Source organism: Loxodonta africana, chromosome 7 (genome assembly GCF_030014295.1).
Source record: "Loxodonta africana isolate mLoxAfr1 chromosome 7, mLoxAfr1.hap2, whole genome shotgun sequence".
Taxonomy (NCBI): Eukaryota; Metazoa; Chordata; class Mammalia; order Proboscidea; family Elephantidae; genus Loxodonta; species Loxodonta africana.
Window position 1 is genome coordinate 86,357,279 of NC_087348.1, and position 16,723 is coordinate 86,374,001.

At 40.0% G+C, this 16,723-nt stretch overlaps 1 protein-coding gene and 1 pseudogene across 2 annotated transcripts in view; both read right to left on the reverse strand.

Moving 5' to 3' along the window:
- Positions 1 to 15,953, reverse strand: part of LOC100669141 (olfactory receptor 52B4-like) — a 56,829-nt gene extending 40,876 nt beyond the window's left edge. Inside the window, exons 1-2 of one of the 2 annotated variants that reach the window (XM_064288593.1) lie at positions 15,843 to 15,953; positions 14,277 to 14,324 (exon numbers count right to left, since the gene is read on the reverse strand). The gene's annotated coding sequence lies outside the window, so the exon portion shown is untranslated. Of the gene's footprint in view, positions 1 to 14,276; positions 14,325 to 15,832 lie in introns of both variants that reach the window. The other variant, XM_064288592.1, reaches the window with a different exon arrangement.
- LOC104846851 (RNA polymerase II subunit A C-terminal domain phosphatase SSU72 like protein 3-like) lies at positions 15,236 to 16,433 on the reverse strand (annotated as a pseudogene).
- Between the last annotated feature and the right edge of the window lie 290 nt (positions 16,434 to 16,723).

The window sequence follows — 16,723 nt, forward strand, 5'->3', positions numbered from 1 at the left end:
TAGCTTCAAATTTTTGCTTTTTAGGCAAATTATTACATTTTCACCATTACTGTATTTTAGCATATATTGATGTGTGTATGTGTACATACAATTTATTTCTCCCTCAAAATATAGCAAAAGTTTATTAGTGATTAATAAACATCACATTTTTATTTATATTAGCATTCATTTAATAAATATGCAAGAATGCACCAATGGCTGGCTAAAATACAGTACACATCATGTAACATATTAAGCTATTGTTTAAAAAATTAATATTAAAAAAGGGTACACTTACCTAAATTAATTATGACATAGTCATCACACAGAATAAAATAGGGAATTGAGAAATAACAACACGGTCTATATCTTTGATAATGGAACTATGTTCTCAATATATTTTTGAGAGATAGAAGTTCAGAGTGAGTAACTTAAATATAATCCATTAAAAATATATCCATGAAACACCTAGACATTAATATGTGCTAAAATTATATTAATGATGAATATATAAGAATTATAGGATGTAGGTGATTTTTATAATAATTTTAGTCTAAATTGTCTATATAGCCAAAATGATTTACTCAAATAAAAATAAGTGAAAGGACTTTTTAAAAAGTGCTATGGTCAAACACCATTGATTAATATTTCCTTTAGTGTAGGAAAGGTAGAGAAGAATTATCACAGGTTTTGCTTGTCCAAAAATATATTTACTTTTGTCTTCAGATTTAAATGGATAATTTCAGGGGTATAAAATTTTATTTTAGCAAATTTATTTAAGTACTTCAAAAATGTCCTTCTACCATAGTCTCAGGAAACATCTAGCTCAATTGGCATAACATAGTTTATAAAGAAAATGTTCTACAACCCACTTTGGTGAGAAGCTTCTGGGGTCTTAAAAACTTGTGAGTGGTGGTCCAAGATATCCACTGGTTCCACCCCATCTGGAGCAAGGGTGAATGAAGAAAACCAAAGACAGAGGGGAAAGATTAGTCCAAAGGACTAATGGACCACAACTACCGCAGCCTCCACCAGACTGAGTCCAGCACAACTAGATGGTGCCCGGCTACCACCACTGACTGCTCTGACAGGGATCACAGTAGAGGACCAAAAACCACTGCCGCCGAGTCAATTCCGACTCATACTGACCCTATAGGACAGAGTAGAACTGGCCCGTAGAGTTTCCAAGGAGCATCTGGCGGATTCGAACTGCCAACCTCTTGGTTAGCAGCTGTAGCACTTAACCACTACGCCACCAGGGTTTCCCAGTAGAGGACAGAGCTGGAGAAAAATGTAGAATAAAATTCTAACTCGCAAAAAAAGACCAGACTTACTGATCTGACAGAGACTGGGGAAACCCCGAGAGTATGGCCCCCAGACACCCTTTTAACTCACTACTGAAGTCACTCCTGAGGTTCACCCTTCAGCCAAAGATTAGACAGACCCAAAGAAAACAAAATGAGACTAAGTGGGCACACCAGCCCAGCGGCAAGGAAGAGAAGGCAGGAGGGGACTAGAAATCTGGTAATGGGGAATCCAAGGTTGATAATGGGAGAGTGTTGCCATGTTGTAGGGTTGACAACCAAAGTCACAAAACGGTATGTGTATTAATTGTTTAATGACAAACTAATTTGCTCTGTAAACCTTCATCTAAAGCACAACAAAAAAATCAAAATGAAAAAGACAAAACTACCAAAAATAAAAAAGCTGGCAAGCAGCCATCCAAGGCACAATTGGTCTCCATTTGCCTGGAGCAACAGAGGAAGAAACAGAGTCAGGAATAGGAAGAGGAAATGGAATGTTTGGCTATTTGCTTCCAAGAACAACTGCCTCCTCTCTCATGAGACCAGAAAATTAGATGATGCCTGTCTATCATTACTGAACATTTCCATCAAAGATCCTATAGAAGAACCCTGATCAAAGGGGGGAAAACAAAGAACAGAATTTTAAATTGTCATGGACTCCAGATTTCATGGAGCCGTGGAGGCTGGATGAACCCCTGAAACTATTGCCCTGAGTTCATCTTTAAACCTTAAACCAAAAATATCTCCTGAAGTCTTCTTAAAACCAACAGTAGTTTAACTAGTAAAGAATGTCTGTCTTGAGCATTATGCTCTTTTAAGATCTATCTATATAGGAACAAACTGAAAACAGAAACTTGAAAGATAGAAATCTTAGGGGGCAGTAAATTTATGTCAATGCTAGAGGAGCAACTCAGAAAAGAGATGAGAATGGTTGCACAACTTGAAGAATGTGATCATTGTCACTGAATTGTACATGTAGAAACTTGGTGTGTGTTTTTGATGTGTGTATTCTCAACAACAAAAATAATAAATTGTTTGCAAAAAAATAAAAATGTCTTTCTATTGTTTTTTTGTGTCTATCTTTTCTATTAAGAATTCACCCGGAAGTTTCATTACTAATCCTTTGAACGTAATTTGCCTGTTATCTAAGGCTACTTTTAAGATTTCCTTTTGTGTCTGTTCTTCTTTTTTTTTTTCCAGAACATTTATTATCATGTATCCATGTATGGCAGGAAAGCTTTGGTTTTCTATGTGCTGTGTCCCACCCTCTCCTCAACTCAGTGCTGCTTTAAAGTTCCGGCAGCCAGCATTCCCGTAAGGGGAACCTGGTCTCCGGCTCCAGAGAGAGCAGAGCAGACTTTCTTCACAAATTATTTTGTGTGTCTGTCCTAACCAACCTGAGGAGTGAACCAAGAGTTATCTCCTTTTGACCTGTCTCGGAGTTCACACAGGGCAGACGGCTGGCAAGCGGTACCTGAAGACTCTGCCTGTAGCTGCCTCTGGTTAAAGAATATGATTAAGGCATACAGTAAATGCCTAAGGACTTAAAGGAGAAGCCAAGGGAGAGTTTCCTTGGAAAATTAAGGCATCCAAAAGCACTGAGTATAAGGTGAGGCAGATGGCAAAGAGACACTGACAAAGCCACACACATGCTCAGGACAAGACACATGTGCTGACAATACCTAAGACCCTATGATTTTAACTTGATACCGTAGTTCAGTACAAGCCTAGCTAAGTGTTTAAGGAGAGCCCCAGCAGGCAGCAAAAGACTGGGAGACCTTTTTATCCTGGCACTCAGGAAATCTCTGTCAAAACACTAGCTGAACACAAGTTAAGGAACAGACTTTAGTGTCCATACATGATGAGGAGGGCAGTCTTTTAAAAAATAGTTAGAGAAGTCACTAAGCAAACAGACTGCTGCAGACTTTATCCATGAAAAACAATCAAACAAAAAACACTCTCCCCACCCCTCAAAAAAAGCCTTAGCAGACCTTGGGAAAGAGAGAGAACCTGACTTCCAGAATCACCACATTAAAAAATTCAAATAATTAAAAAAATCAAAAGACATAAAAAGAAACAAGAAAGGGTGGCCCATTTAAGAGAACAAAATAAAGCCACAGAAACCATTGTTGTTCTTGTTGTTTGTTGCCCTCCAGTCAGTTCCAAAACACTACCCAGCCCTGTGCCATCCTCACAATTGTTGCTATGCTTGAACCCATTATTGCAGCCACTGTGTCAATCCATCTTGTTGAGGGTCTTCCTCTTTTTCGCTGAACCTCTACTTTACAAAGCATGATGTCCTTCTCCAGGGACTGATCCCTCCTGTAAACTAGTCCAAATTACGTGAGATGTAGTCTCACCAGCCTTGCTTCGAAGGAACATTCTGGTTGTACTTCTTCCAAGACAGATTTGTTCATTCTTCTGGCAGTCCATGGTATATTCAATATTCTTCCCCAACACCATAATTCAAAGGCATCAATTCTTCTCCGATCTTCCTTATTCATTGAAAAACTTTCACATGCATATGAGGAGATTGAAACCACCATGGTTTGGGTCAGGTGCACCTTAGTCTTCAACGTGACATTTTGCTCTTTAACACTTGAAAGAGGTCTTTTGCAGCATATTTTCCCAATATAGTATGTCATTTGATTTCTTGACTGCTACTTTAATGAATGTTGGTTGTGGATCCAAGTAAAATGAAATCCTTGACAAGGTCAAGCTTTTCTCCATTTATCATGATGTTTCTTACTGTTTCTTACTTATCATGATGTTCTTTACCAGTTGTGAGGATTTTTGTTTTCTTTAAATTGAGGTGTAATCCATACTGAAGGCTGTAGTCTTTGATCTTCACCAGCAAGTGCTTCAAGTCCTCTTCACTTTCAGCAAGCAAGGTTGTGTCATCTGCATATCAGGTTGTTAATGAGCCTTCCTCAATCCTGATGCCCCTTTCTTCTACATATAGTTCAGCTTCTAGGGTTAATTTGCTCAGCATACAGATTGAATAAATATGGTGAAAGAATACAACCCTGATGCACATCTTTCTTGACTTTAAACCATGCAGTATTCCCTTTTTTTGCTCAAACAGCTGCCTCTTGGTCTATGTACAGGTTCCTCATGAGCCCAATTAAGTGTTCTGGAATTACCATCTTCGCCATGTTATCCATAGTTATGATCCACACAGTTGAATGCCTTTGCATAGTCAATAAAACATAGGTAGTCATCTTTCTGGTATTCTCTGCTTTCAGCCAGGATTGATCTGACATCAGCAAGGATATGCCTGGTTCCATCTCCTCTTCTGAATCCAGCTTCAATTTCTGGCAGTTCCTTCTCAATGCACTGCTACACCCACTTTTGAGTGATTTTCAGCAAAATTTTACTTGTGTGTGATATTAATGATATTGTTTGACAATTTCCACATTCGATTGGATCACCTTTCTTGGGAATAGGCATAAATATGGATATCTTCCAGTCAGTTGACCAGGTAGCTGTCTTTCAAATTTCTTGGCATAGATAGGTGAGCATTTCCAGCTCTGTATCCATCTGTTGAATCATCTTGTCTTAGTCTCTAGTGCTGCTATAACAGAAATACCACAAGTGGGTGGCTTTAACAAAGAGAAATTTATTTTCTCACAGTCTAGTAGGCTAGAAGTTAAAATTCAGGGCATCAGCTCCAGGGGAAGGCTTTCTCTCTCTTTCAGCTCTGGAAGAAGGTCTTTGTCATCAATCTTCAAAAAAAAAAATTTGAGCCTTGAACTTTTTCTTCAGTTCTTTCAGCTTGAGAAATGCCAAGCGTGTTCCTTCTTTTTGGTTTTCTATGCAGATAGGTTTAGTGAAATAGTCCAGGTGAATTGGGCTCAGAGGGCACTTTCTGAAAAGAGGGCCATAGCCAATCCCATTCACTGGATGAAGAAATGGAAACAAATAATAAAAACACTGCCTTCATAGGGTTTCTGAGGATACTAAATGTTAAGCTATTTTAAAGTATCCAGCTCAGTATCTGGGATCTATGTTAAGTTTATTAATATTATTTTTTTCACTCCAGTTCTCCCTCTTGGTTTCCCTGCTTTTTATTTCTGGAGAGGAAACTCTCCTAATACCATCCTCTCGGAGCTGGTAGAAATTGTTCTTCCATTAGAGTCACTGGTCCAGTGAGGCCAGTCATCTGGCCTTGGGACACAGAACTCTCTCTTGTGCAACATACTGACACTCTGTGAGAAAGTTTTCTCCAGTGAGTGCAGCCATCCTCTATCAGGCACGAAAACAACATTAATCTCCTTGTACTTTAACATTTGAGCTCTTGGGTAACCAGGTGCATTGTCAATAAGCAAGAATGTTTTGAAAGGAATTTTTTTTTCTCTGAGCAATAGGTCTCAACAGTGGGCTTAAAATGTGCGGTAAACCGTGTTGTAAACATATGTGCTGTCATCCAGGCTTTGTGGTCCCATCTATACAGCACAAGCAGAGTAGATTTAGCATAATTCCTGAGGGCCCTAATATTTTCAGAATGGTAAATGAGCATTGGCTTCGACTTAAAGTCAGCAGTGACGTTAGCTCCTAACAAAAGAGTCAGCCTGTCCTTTGAAGCATTGACTTTCCTTCTCTAGGAATGAAAGTCCTAGAGGGCATCTTCTGCCAATATAAGACTGTTTCGTCTACATGATAATCGGTTGTTTAGTGTAGCCACCTTCATCAATTATCTTAGCTAGGTCTCCTGGGTAACTTGCAACAGCTTCTATATCATCTCTTGCTGCTTCATCTTGCTTTTATGTTATGGAGATGGCTTCTTTCCTTAAACTTCATGAACTAACCTCTGCTAGCTTCAAACTTTTCTTCTACAGCGTCCTCAACTTTCTTGGCCTTCATACAATTGAAGAGAATAGGGTCTTGCTCTGGATTAGGCTTTGGTTTAAGGAAGTGTCGTGGCGGATTTGATCTTCCATCCAGACCACTAAAACTCTCTCCCCATCATCAATAAGGCTGTTTCTCTTTCTTATCATTCATGTGTTCACTGTAGTAGCACTTTTAATTTCCTTCAAGAACTTTTCTTTTGTATTCACAACTTGGCTAACTGACGCAAGAGGCCTAGTTTTCGGCCTATCTTGGCTTTCTTTTGACATGCTTTCCTTACTAAAAAAAAAAAAAAAAATACTAAGTTTAATTATTTCTAGCTTTTGATTTAAAGTGAGAGATCTGTGACTCTTCCTTTCACTCGAACACTTAGTGGGTCATTGTAAGGTTATTAATTGGCCTAATTTCAATATTGTCAGGTACCACAGAATAGGAAGGCCTGAGGAGGGGGAGAGAGACAGAGAATGGCCTGTTGGTGGAGCAGTCAGACACACACGACATCTATCAAGTTCAGTGGCTTATATGGGCAAGGTTCATGGTGCCCCAAAACAATTACAATAGTAACATCAAAGATCACTGATCAGAGATCACCGTAAGAGATACAACAATGAAAAAGTTTGAAATATTGAGAGAATTACCAAAATGCAACAGATAGTCACAAAGCGAGCACATGCTGTTGGAAAAATGGCACTATAGACACAGCAAGTCTATTGGCACCAATCGAAGTTTTGTCGCAACCTTCAATTTATAAAAAAAAACACCTCTATCTGCAAAGCACAATAAATCTAGGAACAATAAAATTCTTTTACAAGTAATTTTATACAGATTTTACTAATCCCAAGTGTATGAGGTGAATTTTTTCAATTTGGAAATAATTATATTTTAGCTGATTATAAAATTAATTTTGTGCGTTATTTAAAAAAAAAATTAGGTAACACAGAAAGTTAAGAAGAAAGTAACATACCTTCAGAAAACCGGTATGTGATGTTTTTGTACAAATACATACAAATGTATTATCCTAGCTGTCTCCCATAGTTTCTGCTGTTCTAGAAGATCTTGCCAGTTATTTTATTATTTATATAAAATTAATGCAGTGTATTCATTCTTACATTTCTTTTTGAATAGAATTAACACTTTTACTCTTTTTAGAATCAGTGATTAGATTTAGATTAGTCCAATGAGCAAACTATCAATAAAGGAGCATGCACAGATCTCAGAAGTAATCAGGTTCTTCGGGAAACCTATTCCAGCGACAGTTTATGTACACAGTTCTGCTTTTGTACACTGTATTGCATTCAAAATAGGTGATGTTTGCTGAATTCTATATTTTGTAGCAATTCTAAAATTATAGTATTTTCGAAAAGATTAACAAATGCTCAGAAATACATTCCATCACATGTAAAGTTAAGTTCACCTCTCATCTTTCAGTGTCAACATGTATAAACTAACTGGCAGAGTTTTCATGTGACCACTGGACACTTGCTGACTATTTGGCTGAAGTTATCTTGTGCATCTTAACCTTGGGGAAACAGATCTAAGCATTTTACATGGCTACCTGACAGAGACTCCTTTAGAGTCAGAGTGGCATCAAAACTCACATAAAAGTTTTCCAAGACCCATGAAAGAGTGACAGAAGTAGCTGAAATAGAATCAGGCCTGGAGAAGCCTCACGGTCAGAACAAGTATTGTGCAGTGTTATTTACAGGGACAATAATTGAGGACTGGAGTGGACACGGTATGCTTTATGGATACCAACAAGCAAAGATGCTGATGGTAGATGCCTGCATAACTAATGACTCCCTCCCATTGGTGCCCTAACCCTAGACACGTGCCCTGGAACCTACAACCAACTTCAGGGAGAAAGGGGAGGGGACCTTTCATAGTTATTTAGTGCTGCTATAACAGAAATACCACAAGGGGGTGGCTTTAACAAACAGATATTTATTTTCTCACAGTTCAGGGGGCTAGAATATCCAATTCAGGGTGTTAGTTCTAAGGAAAGGCTTTCTCTGTTGGTTCTGGAGGAAGGTCCTTGTATCTTCTGAGCTTCTGCTCCTGGGCAATCTACATGTGGCTTGACATCTTCCTTCCCCTATCTCTGCTTCCAAGCTTGCTTCTTTAATCTCTTTTATAACTCAAAATAGATTGACTCAAGATACACCCTACACTAATCCTGCCTTATTAAAATAACACAGACAACCCATTCTCAAATGGGATTATAACCACAGGTATAGCCCAGTGCCCTCGAGTCGAAGAGGTTAATTTTACAACACATATTTTTGGGGGACACGATTCAATCCATAACATTCCACCCTTTGGCCTTCCCACATGTAAAACACATTCGCCCATCACGTCATCCCAAAACTCTCAAATCAACTCCAAGTCCCAAATCTCATCTTCTGAATCGTCTAAATCAAATTTGGGTGAGACTCTAGGTGTATTCCATCCTGAGGCAAAATTCCTCTTCATCTGTCAACCTGTGAAATCCAGAACACAAGTTATCTGCTTCTAAAGTACAATGGTAGAACAGGCGCAGGGTAGACATTTCCATTACAAATGGGAGAAATTGGAGGCAAAGAAGGGACAACAGGCACCAAGCAAGTCCAAAACCCAGCAAAACAATTTACATTACCTCTCAAGGCTTGAAAATAATCCTTTGTTCTATGAGACCATCTAGGCAATGGCTCTGCCCTCCAGACTGTGGGTGTTGGCCATGCTCTCTGGATTCTGGGTTTAGGTCCCTTGGCCTTGGGCTTCAGCTCTGCCTTGCAGACCCACTGGGACAGCAACTCTGCTCCCATGGCTTTGTGCCGCCCCATTCTATTAGTCCGTCTGAATGGCGGCTCCATCCCCTCAGCCCTGGCAGGCCTCATTTTTTTGTAATTGCAAGCCAGCCCCCTCAGCTTTGAGCAACAGCCTCATCCTCTTAGTCAAACTGAATGGCAGCCCCATACTGGGGAATCAAGTTGGTGAAGATTTGTTTCTTTGAAATCTAGAAGGCCACGGCTCTACTCTTTGAGATTCCAGAGGCCGTGACTTCACTCTTGAGACTGAGCAGCTCAGCTTCACATGCTTCCTCCAATAGTTCTGCTGATCTCAGAACTGCTCCAGGGATGGTTCTTTTCTTGTCTTGGAGGACAACAGAGGTAGCTCCTTTGGCCTGTTTCCTGCCTGTACAACTCCAAGAGGCAGTTCTTTCTCTGTCCCCTTCAGGCTCAGCTGATGGGTTTTCTGTTGGGGTAGCTGGTCAGATCCATCAGTCACAGGCTTTATCTCTTTAACAAAAGATTGTGTAGCCACATCCTTGGCAAAAATTCTAGGATACATGTTTAATTTGTACAACAGAATTTTCCAAATTTCTTTAAGTTTTGTTTCAATTTTTAAGTCTATCTCCTTCCTCTTGAATTTTACTGTAAGTGGCAAGGGGAAACCATGTGGCCCCTTTAAGATTCTGCTTAAAAATCTCCTCAGCTAAACATCTAAGTTCATCACTTACAAGTTTTACCTTCCACCAAGCATTTGAACATAACTCAGACAAGATCTTTGCCACTGCATAAAAAACATCTCCGGGATTAAATAATTCAATACATGCAAAGTGTATAGAACAATAGTTAGCCCCTTACAGTCATTTAACAAATATTACCCATGAATATTGATTCTGTAAATAAAAATGGTTTTTGCATCCCAGAGTTTTGTGGCCCAAAAAGATCATACCAGTTACAGGTGATAACCTTGTCCTTAATTTTAAAAAAACCTCCTGCAATACATACCTGTACCAAATACTGATAAAAATTTGTGGACCAGAATTATGTTGCTGCAAGAACAATAATGTGCAAAAGTGAAATAAACCCTCAAACTTTGTTTTGTGATGAGAATGAATTTGCCAGAGTACCACAGAAGGCCTTCACCTTCCTGGGTAAATGCATTATAGTTACCAAAAAGAATGAAAGGAAAGAAGACAAACACAGCCTTTTCAATATTAGTTCATAAGAATGAGCCTGTACCCTACTGGCCTACAAGCAGCATTCCTAGGGAAGACAGCTGAGTCCGCTGGCAGCATCTCATTTCACAAGGCAGTAGACCATGTCATCCACTGAAATGACTTCCCCTTACTCTCCCGTCAGTGCACTGGGCTGGGGCACAGGTAGAGACTCTTGTTTGCAGGAGAATGTTGGTTCCTTAGAAGGGTTAGACCAGCCTCCCAGGAGATCTGCGTAGAATGTGGGGAATACATCTTTTTTCTTCTCTTGTAAGAAAACCCAACAACCCATGGTAGACCATTACATGAAAGCTAAGGTAGGCTTAGGAGTGATGGGGCTACCTGAGTTTGACAATTGGTCCAGCTACCAAAATTTTGATACTAAAAATATGTTATTATCTAAATTTAGGCCCAATAATTTACATAATCATTTCCCTACCCTAGATTGTTTTACTCCTCAAACTCAGTTGTTATGCTTTGTTTTTTATTCTCCCTTGGTTTTTTATACACCTAAAGAAGCCCTGGTGGTGTAGTGGTTAACCGCTCAGTCCCTAACCAAAAGGTCAACCGTTCGAACCCACTAGCCACTCTACAGAAGAAAGGTGTGGCAGTCTGTTTCTGTAAAAACTACAGCCAAGGAAACCCTATGGACTCCTGGTGGTGCAGTGGTAAGAGCTACAGTGAGCTATGGCTGCCAACCAAAAGGTTGGTAGTTCGAATCCATCAGCTGCTCCTTGAAAACCTATGGGGCAGTTCTACTGTGTCATATAGGGTTGCTATGAGTCAGGACCAACTTGATGGCAATGGTTTTTTTGTTTGTTGGTTTGTTTTGCTTTGAGGGGGGGCCGTCTATTTGGAGCTTTTGTCAAAACCAAACTATGTAAACCTTGGACAGACCATTCCCTGGAAGCCATGTAATTTACAGCAAGTATAACAGTTCATCAGTGGCATTAGGATTGGAGGAAGACTCATTAACAACCTGCAATACGCAGATGACACAACCATGCTCCCTGAAAGTGAAAAGGACTTGAAGCACTTACTGCTGAAGATCGAAGACCACAGCCACAGCCAACATAAAGAAAACAAAAATCTTCACAACTGGACCAATAAGCAGCATCATGATAAGTGGAGAAAACATTGAAGATGTAAAGGATTTCATTTTACTTGGATCCACAATCAATAGCCATGGAAGCAGCAGTCCAGAAATCAAAAGACGCGTTGCATTGTACAAATCTGCTTCAAGAAACCTTTAAAGTGTTGAAAAGCAAATATGTCACCTTAAGGACTAAGGTGTGCCTGACCCAAGCCATGGTGTTTTCAGTTGCCTTATGCATGTGAAAGCTGGATGATGAATGAGAAAGATCGAAGAATTGACGCCTTTGAATTGTGGTGTTGGTGAAGAATATTGAATATACCGTGGACTGCCAGAAGAATGAACAAATCTGTCTTGGAAGAAGTACAGCCAGAATGCTCATTAGAAGCAAGGATGGCAAGACTTTGCCTCACATACTTCTGACATCATGCTTGATAAGGTGGACAGTCAGTGAAAAAGAGTAAGACCATCAATGAGATGAACTGACACAGTGGCTGCAACAGGAGGTTCAAATGTAACAACGATTCTGAGGATGACACAGGACCGGGCAGTGTTTTATTCTGTTGTATGTAGGGTCGCTATGAGTAGGAACCGACTCAATGGCACCTAACAGCAACAACATAACAGTTCAAAGAAGGAAAATAGCCAGTGTGGCCATAAGGAGAATGTCAGAGAGACAGCTACCACTGGGTGCAAGTATGAAGGACACTATGAGGAATATGATAGGAGATAAAACAAAGTAAAGAAGGGACCGGGATTTTGACCATTTCTCATACAGAGATACAGGTGCTCAGATACTCCACACCAGGAATGCATTAGGGGAATGGGTTCGCTACAAGAAAGGGCCTGTGCTATTGTCTTAGGCTGGGTTCTCTAGAGGGACAAAAATATTTTTATATTTTTATATATATAAAAATAGAGATTCACATTTGAGGAGGGTAGAAGTCTCAAATCTGTGGGTCAGGCATCAGGCTGACCTATGTGGTTGCAGGGGCTGATGAACCCAATATCAGCATGTCAGGTGTCAGGCTTCTGGCTCAGGTACCAAGAACTGGAGGTCAGAAGATGAGCTGGATGCAGGATGGAGAGCACGATCTTTGCCAAAACATCCTTACATATTGGATGCAGGACACACGCCCAAGAAAACTCCCATTTCAACTGATCAGCTGCTCACCACAGATCACAAATTGGAGGATGATTACAGAGTATCTGCCAAATCACTAAGAATCATGGCCTAGCCAAGCTGACGCATAACCTTAACCATCACAGTCATATTGGAACCACCATTGCCAGTAGAGAGTGGGAGAGAGATCACTTGGGAGGTCTGAGGCAATAGCTGCCCTGAAAGCCATCTTACCATTGAGTGTATATTCCAGAGCACAACAGCAGTGGTCCATGCCTCTTCTAAGAGGTTTCAGATCAGATCCCATCATACCCCACGTTCTCATTTTGCTAAGTTGCCAACCCAAGTCCATGTTACTTTAGTAATATGTTATTCCATAAACTTTTCATGTCCTCTACACTAGCATAATTTCTCACAAGTTTCTTATCTTGAAAATGTCTTCATTCCTTCTGGAATGCCAAAGGCATTCCACAAAATCTCATATGTTTTCAACAACCTTGTGAACATCCCATTCACTTCTTTGTCTTATTTTAAGCCTGACTCTCATCTTCCCACTACATTTCTAATATAGAAAATCTAATTTTTATTTCCCACTCCTCATAGTGCTTGACCAGGTATTGGAGGTAGCGTCACTACTACTTCCAATCATAATGTCCTCCCTCTAGCAAAAACCCCTAACCTAGTGATGCTGACTCCATTTGGAAACACTGTCCTCTCTTCTTTCCTTACCATATGTACCTAACACCTGATCCCACCCCAGCCTCTTCACTCTCTTCATTTTTCATTGATTACTTAGCTCAAGGCCTTAAGATTTCTTCAACCTTAATACTGCCATCATTCTTAGCAAATCCAACAACCAAAGAGATTATGTACCCAACACTCCCTCTTCTCAGTGTTTTGACCTCTTACTTAGCTGCCTTGTCTGCACCCTACACAGACATCTCTTTAATAGTCACAGAGAAAACCTTGCCACCAGATCAACTTCTGGGGCAGCCCACTCACTAAACATAAGGTCCATTTTTTCATTCGCCTTTGTTTATGTATTTGAACTATAATGGCTTTTTGCCCATACATTGTTTAATGGTCCACTCATTCCAGCCCACCCCTGTCCTTTCATCCTTTCTGTGCAGCTTGGATTTCATAGCCCATCAATGTAATCACTCCATTTCAACAACTCTCAACATTTTTACACCTCTCTCCTTTCTGTCATCTTTGCCTATTGATGTTCGCACAGAGATGAACTAAGTTAACCTCCTTGTCAATGCTTTCCTCTGCATGAACTTGGCTGACAAAAATCAAAATAACTCGGCATTCTCATTTCTATCTTCAGAAGGTCTGTCAACACTATCCAAAAACCCTACTACCAAGTTTGCTTTCCCACAATTTGAAATAATTATTTCCACCATTCATTTCCTTCCCCCCTCCTCCCCATTGCTACTCTTGACTGCTCACTGTCAGCTGATGACCTTATCTTAAACTACATTGAGATAATAGAGAAAAACTTGATCACGGAATAAACCATTCACCACCTTATCCCAATCACATATATCCAGGGGCAGATTACACAGAAAGCAAGGTAAGCACGGGTTTACTTGTGCTCATTTACTAATCTGTACTGCACAATTCCACATGCTCATTACAGGTTAGTAAGTAAGCACAAGTAGGACCAAATGTGGTGAAAACCACATGAAATTGTTCACTACATCTTAGTAAGTAAGCACAAGTAAGTCCATGCTTACCTTGCTTACTCGGTAATTCACCCGTCAGGGATTTTAAATTTGAAGAGGATTCAATTCTGTAGGAAGGTGATGTGGGTTGGGAGAGAGACAGATGCCAGCCATACCTAGAAGCAGGATATTTGATGTGGTGAAAAAAACGTGTAATTGTTCACTACCGATAATCTGGTAAGTAAGGTAAGTACTGTGCTTACCTTGCCTGTGTTTATCTTACCTAATTTAATGGATAATCTGCCCCTGCATGTATCTGGATCCAGCCACCCTGTAGTTAAAGATAGAAACCTGAGAATAATTCTAAATTCTTCCCTTCCCCTTTCCTCTTCACCAAGTCCTGTCATTTCAATCCAATCTCTCTCTTCCATTCCACCCAAATCCTCTTCATTTCCACACCCACCACTCTGCTACAAGCCACTGTCTTCTCCTGCATGAACTACTGTAATAGCTGGTCCTTTCACTTCTACCCATGCCCGCATCTGCCTTTACTCCACAGACCAGGAAAAGCATTCTGTTTAAAACTTTAATCTAGTTCATTATACAGCATGTAAATTAATTGAAGAATTATCACTTGTTGTTGTTAGCTGCCTTCAAGGCGGCTATGGCAACCGAATGCACAATGGAACACAGTGCTGCCTGGTCCTGCACCATCCCCATGGGCAGTTATGGATCAATTCTATAATGATCCCATATCGTCTTAAATGGCTGGTTTTCAGAAGTCAGTCACCAGGCCTTTCTTCCTAGTCTGTTTTAGTCTGGAAACTCCCCTGAAACCTGTCCAATATTATAGCAACACACGAGCCACCACTGACAGACTGGTGGTGGCTGTGCATGAGGTACAAGGGCCAGGAACTGAACTGGGTCTCAGAATGGAAAGTGAGAATTCTGCCATTGAACCACCAGTGCCTCATTCTATTATCACTTCCTTCTGCTTAATTTTTCTCCTTTTAATAACACATGGTTTGGTGCCACTGCTAATGATTATCAAGAAGAATGTTTCATTCTGAACATCCTTGGATTTATTACCTGATGGTCTCAATGTTCAAACCAATGAACATTTTAAGTTTTAATAAAATCCTCATTATGAAAGAGTGCTTTCTCCTGTGTAACTGATAAGTCTAAAAACAAGAAAGCATGTGGCTTAGTGGTATGAAATCCATCCCCCAACAGAAACAAGACTTATTTAAATGAGATTATTTCATTTAATGAGGCATTTTTTTAATAAACAATTCTATTTTCAGGAATTATGTGCAAATTATCCACCTCAAATTTTTACATTAAGAAGTCAGAATCAGTAAAAGTGATACAATATATAAGAAAACACATCCAAAGTTCAAAAAATGCAATACAATCCTTTTCTCATTAGAGAAAAAAAAACTTTGTAATTCATATGTTATTCAAAATGAGCAAAAGAAATTTCATGAAAGTGATTGCTTATAAAAAATGTTCTTTACTTGCTGACTATCCTGAAACAAAACACTTATCCATTACAAGCTTTGATTTGCTCATTCAGAAAATGCAGGAATGGTGACAACTTCCTTACACAGAGGTGAACATTGAATTAGTTATTCTGTGTAAAGTACAATGCAGTTCACATTTCGTGTGATTCCCAATAGTTACTATTCATAGCCTTCTCTTTTCCCATCAAATGTGTTTCTTGGTAATATTCTCTTCCTCCTGTGGTATATCTAAAAGTAATACAAACAGCATTTAGGGGATAGGCCTTTAAAGATGTTTTTCAGGGAAAAATACAGAATAATATAAAACTTGACTCACAAGTTCTTACTTAAGAAGAAGCCAAAGCCAGCCAAGATCTTCGGTAGAAGCAGCACGAGTGAAGAAAATCTTGCCTATTTTCTCCTCCAATTCCAGGAGCAGCTCATTCAGACTGTCTTCCATGTCATCTGCATATTGTATGAGCTGGCAGAGCTCACAGATGAGGAAAGCTCCCAGGGTGGCGTTTAGGTCCAGGGTGTCTTCAACATCCACGTTGATCACACGCACAGGTTGCGTTCTCTGGAACACAGCTCTCCCACCACTCTGTCATAGACTGTCTCTTCATGGGTCACGATGACATTGAAGGCATTTCTGTACCCTTAAAATCTTTCTGGCTGGGGCTTGATCCTCTGACTTTTTCCCAAGATGTGTATCATTCCATTCTGCATATAATATTTTCTGTCTTTCCTTAGAAGGTCATCATACATTTGTTGATATGTTGTGAAGAAATATTGGGTTCTGGTCCTGGGAGCTTCACACGAGATCCAGTTCCAAAGGACCGGACACAGAGCCCCTTTTTCTTGAGTATGCTGTGGACTTCCATGCTCCTGTTGATGTTACTCATACACACCACAGCCAGCCTGAGTGGAGATGAGGACATGATGGTGGCAGCTTGGAACTTCAGGGAGACTTGTGGGCTTCACCGGCTACAGGGACTTGGAAGCCACCAGGATGACCTCCTACTTCCAGCTCTTCCAGCTACCAAAATATCTAAGAACAGGAAACAGGTTTATATTAAGTCACTTAGCAGAGTGAGTGGAGACTCTCATGACTTCTTCATTGACTGAGTTATGATAATGAACACTTAACTCTTGAACCTAACCCAATCATGAGACTGATCAAGGGGATTGGATCACCTAAGCCACTAATTCTCCTCAGGGGTGGTACCAC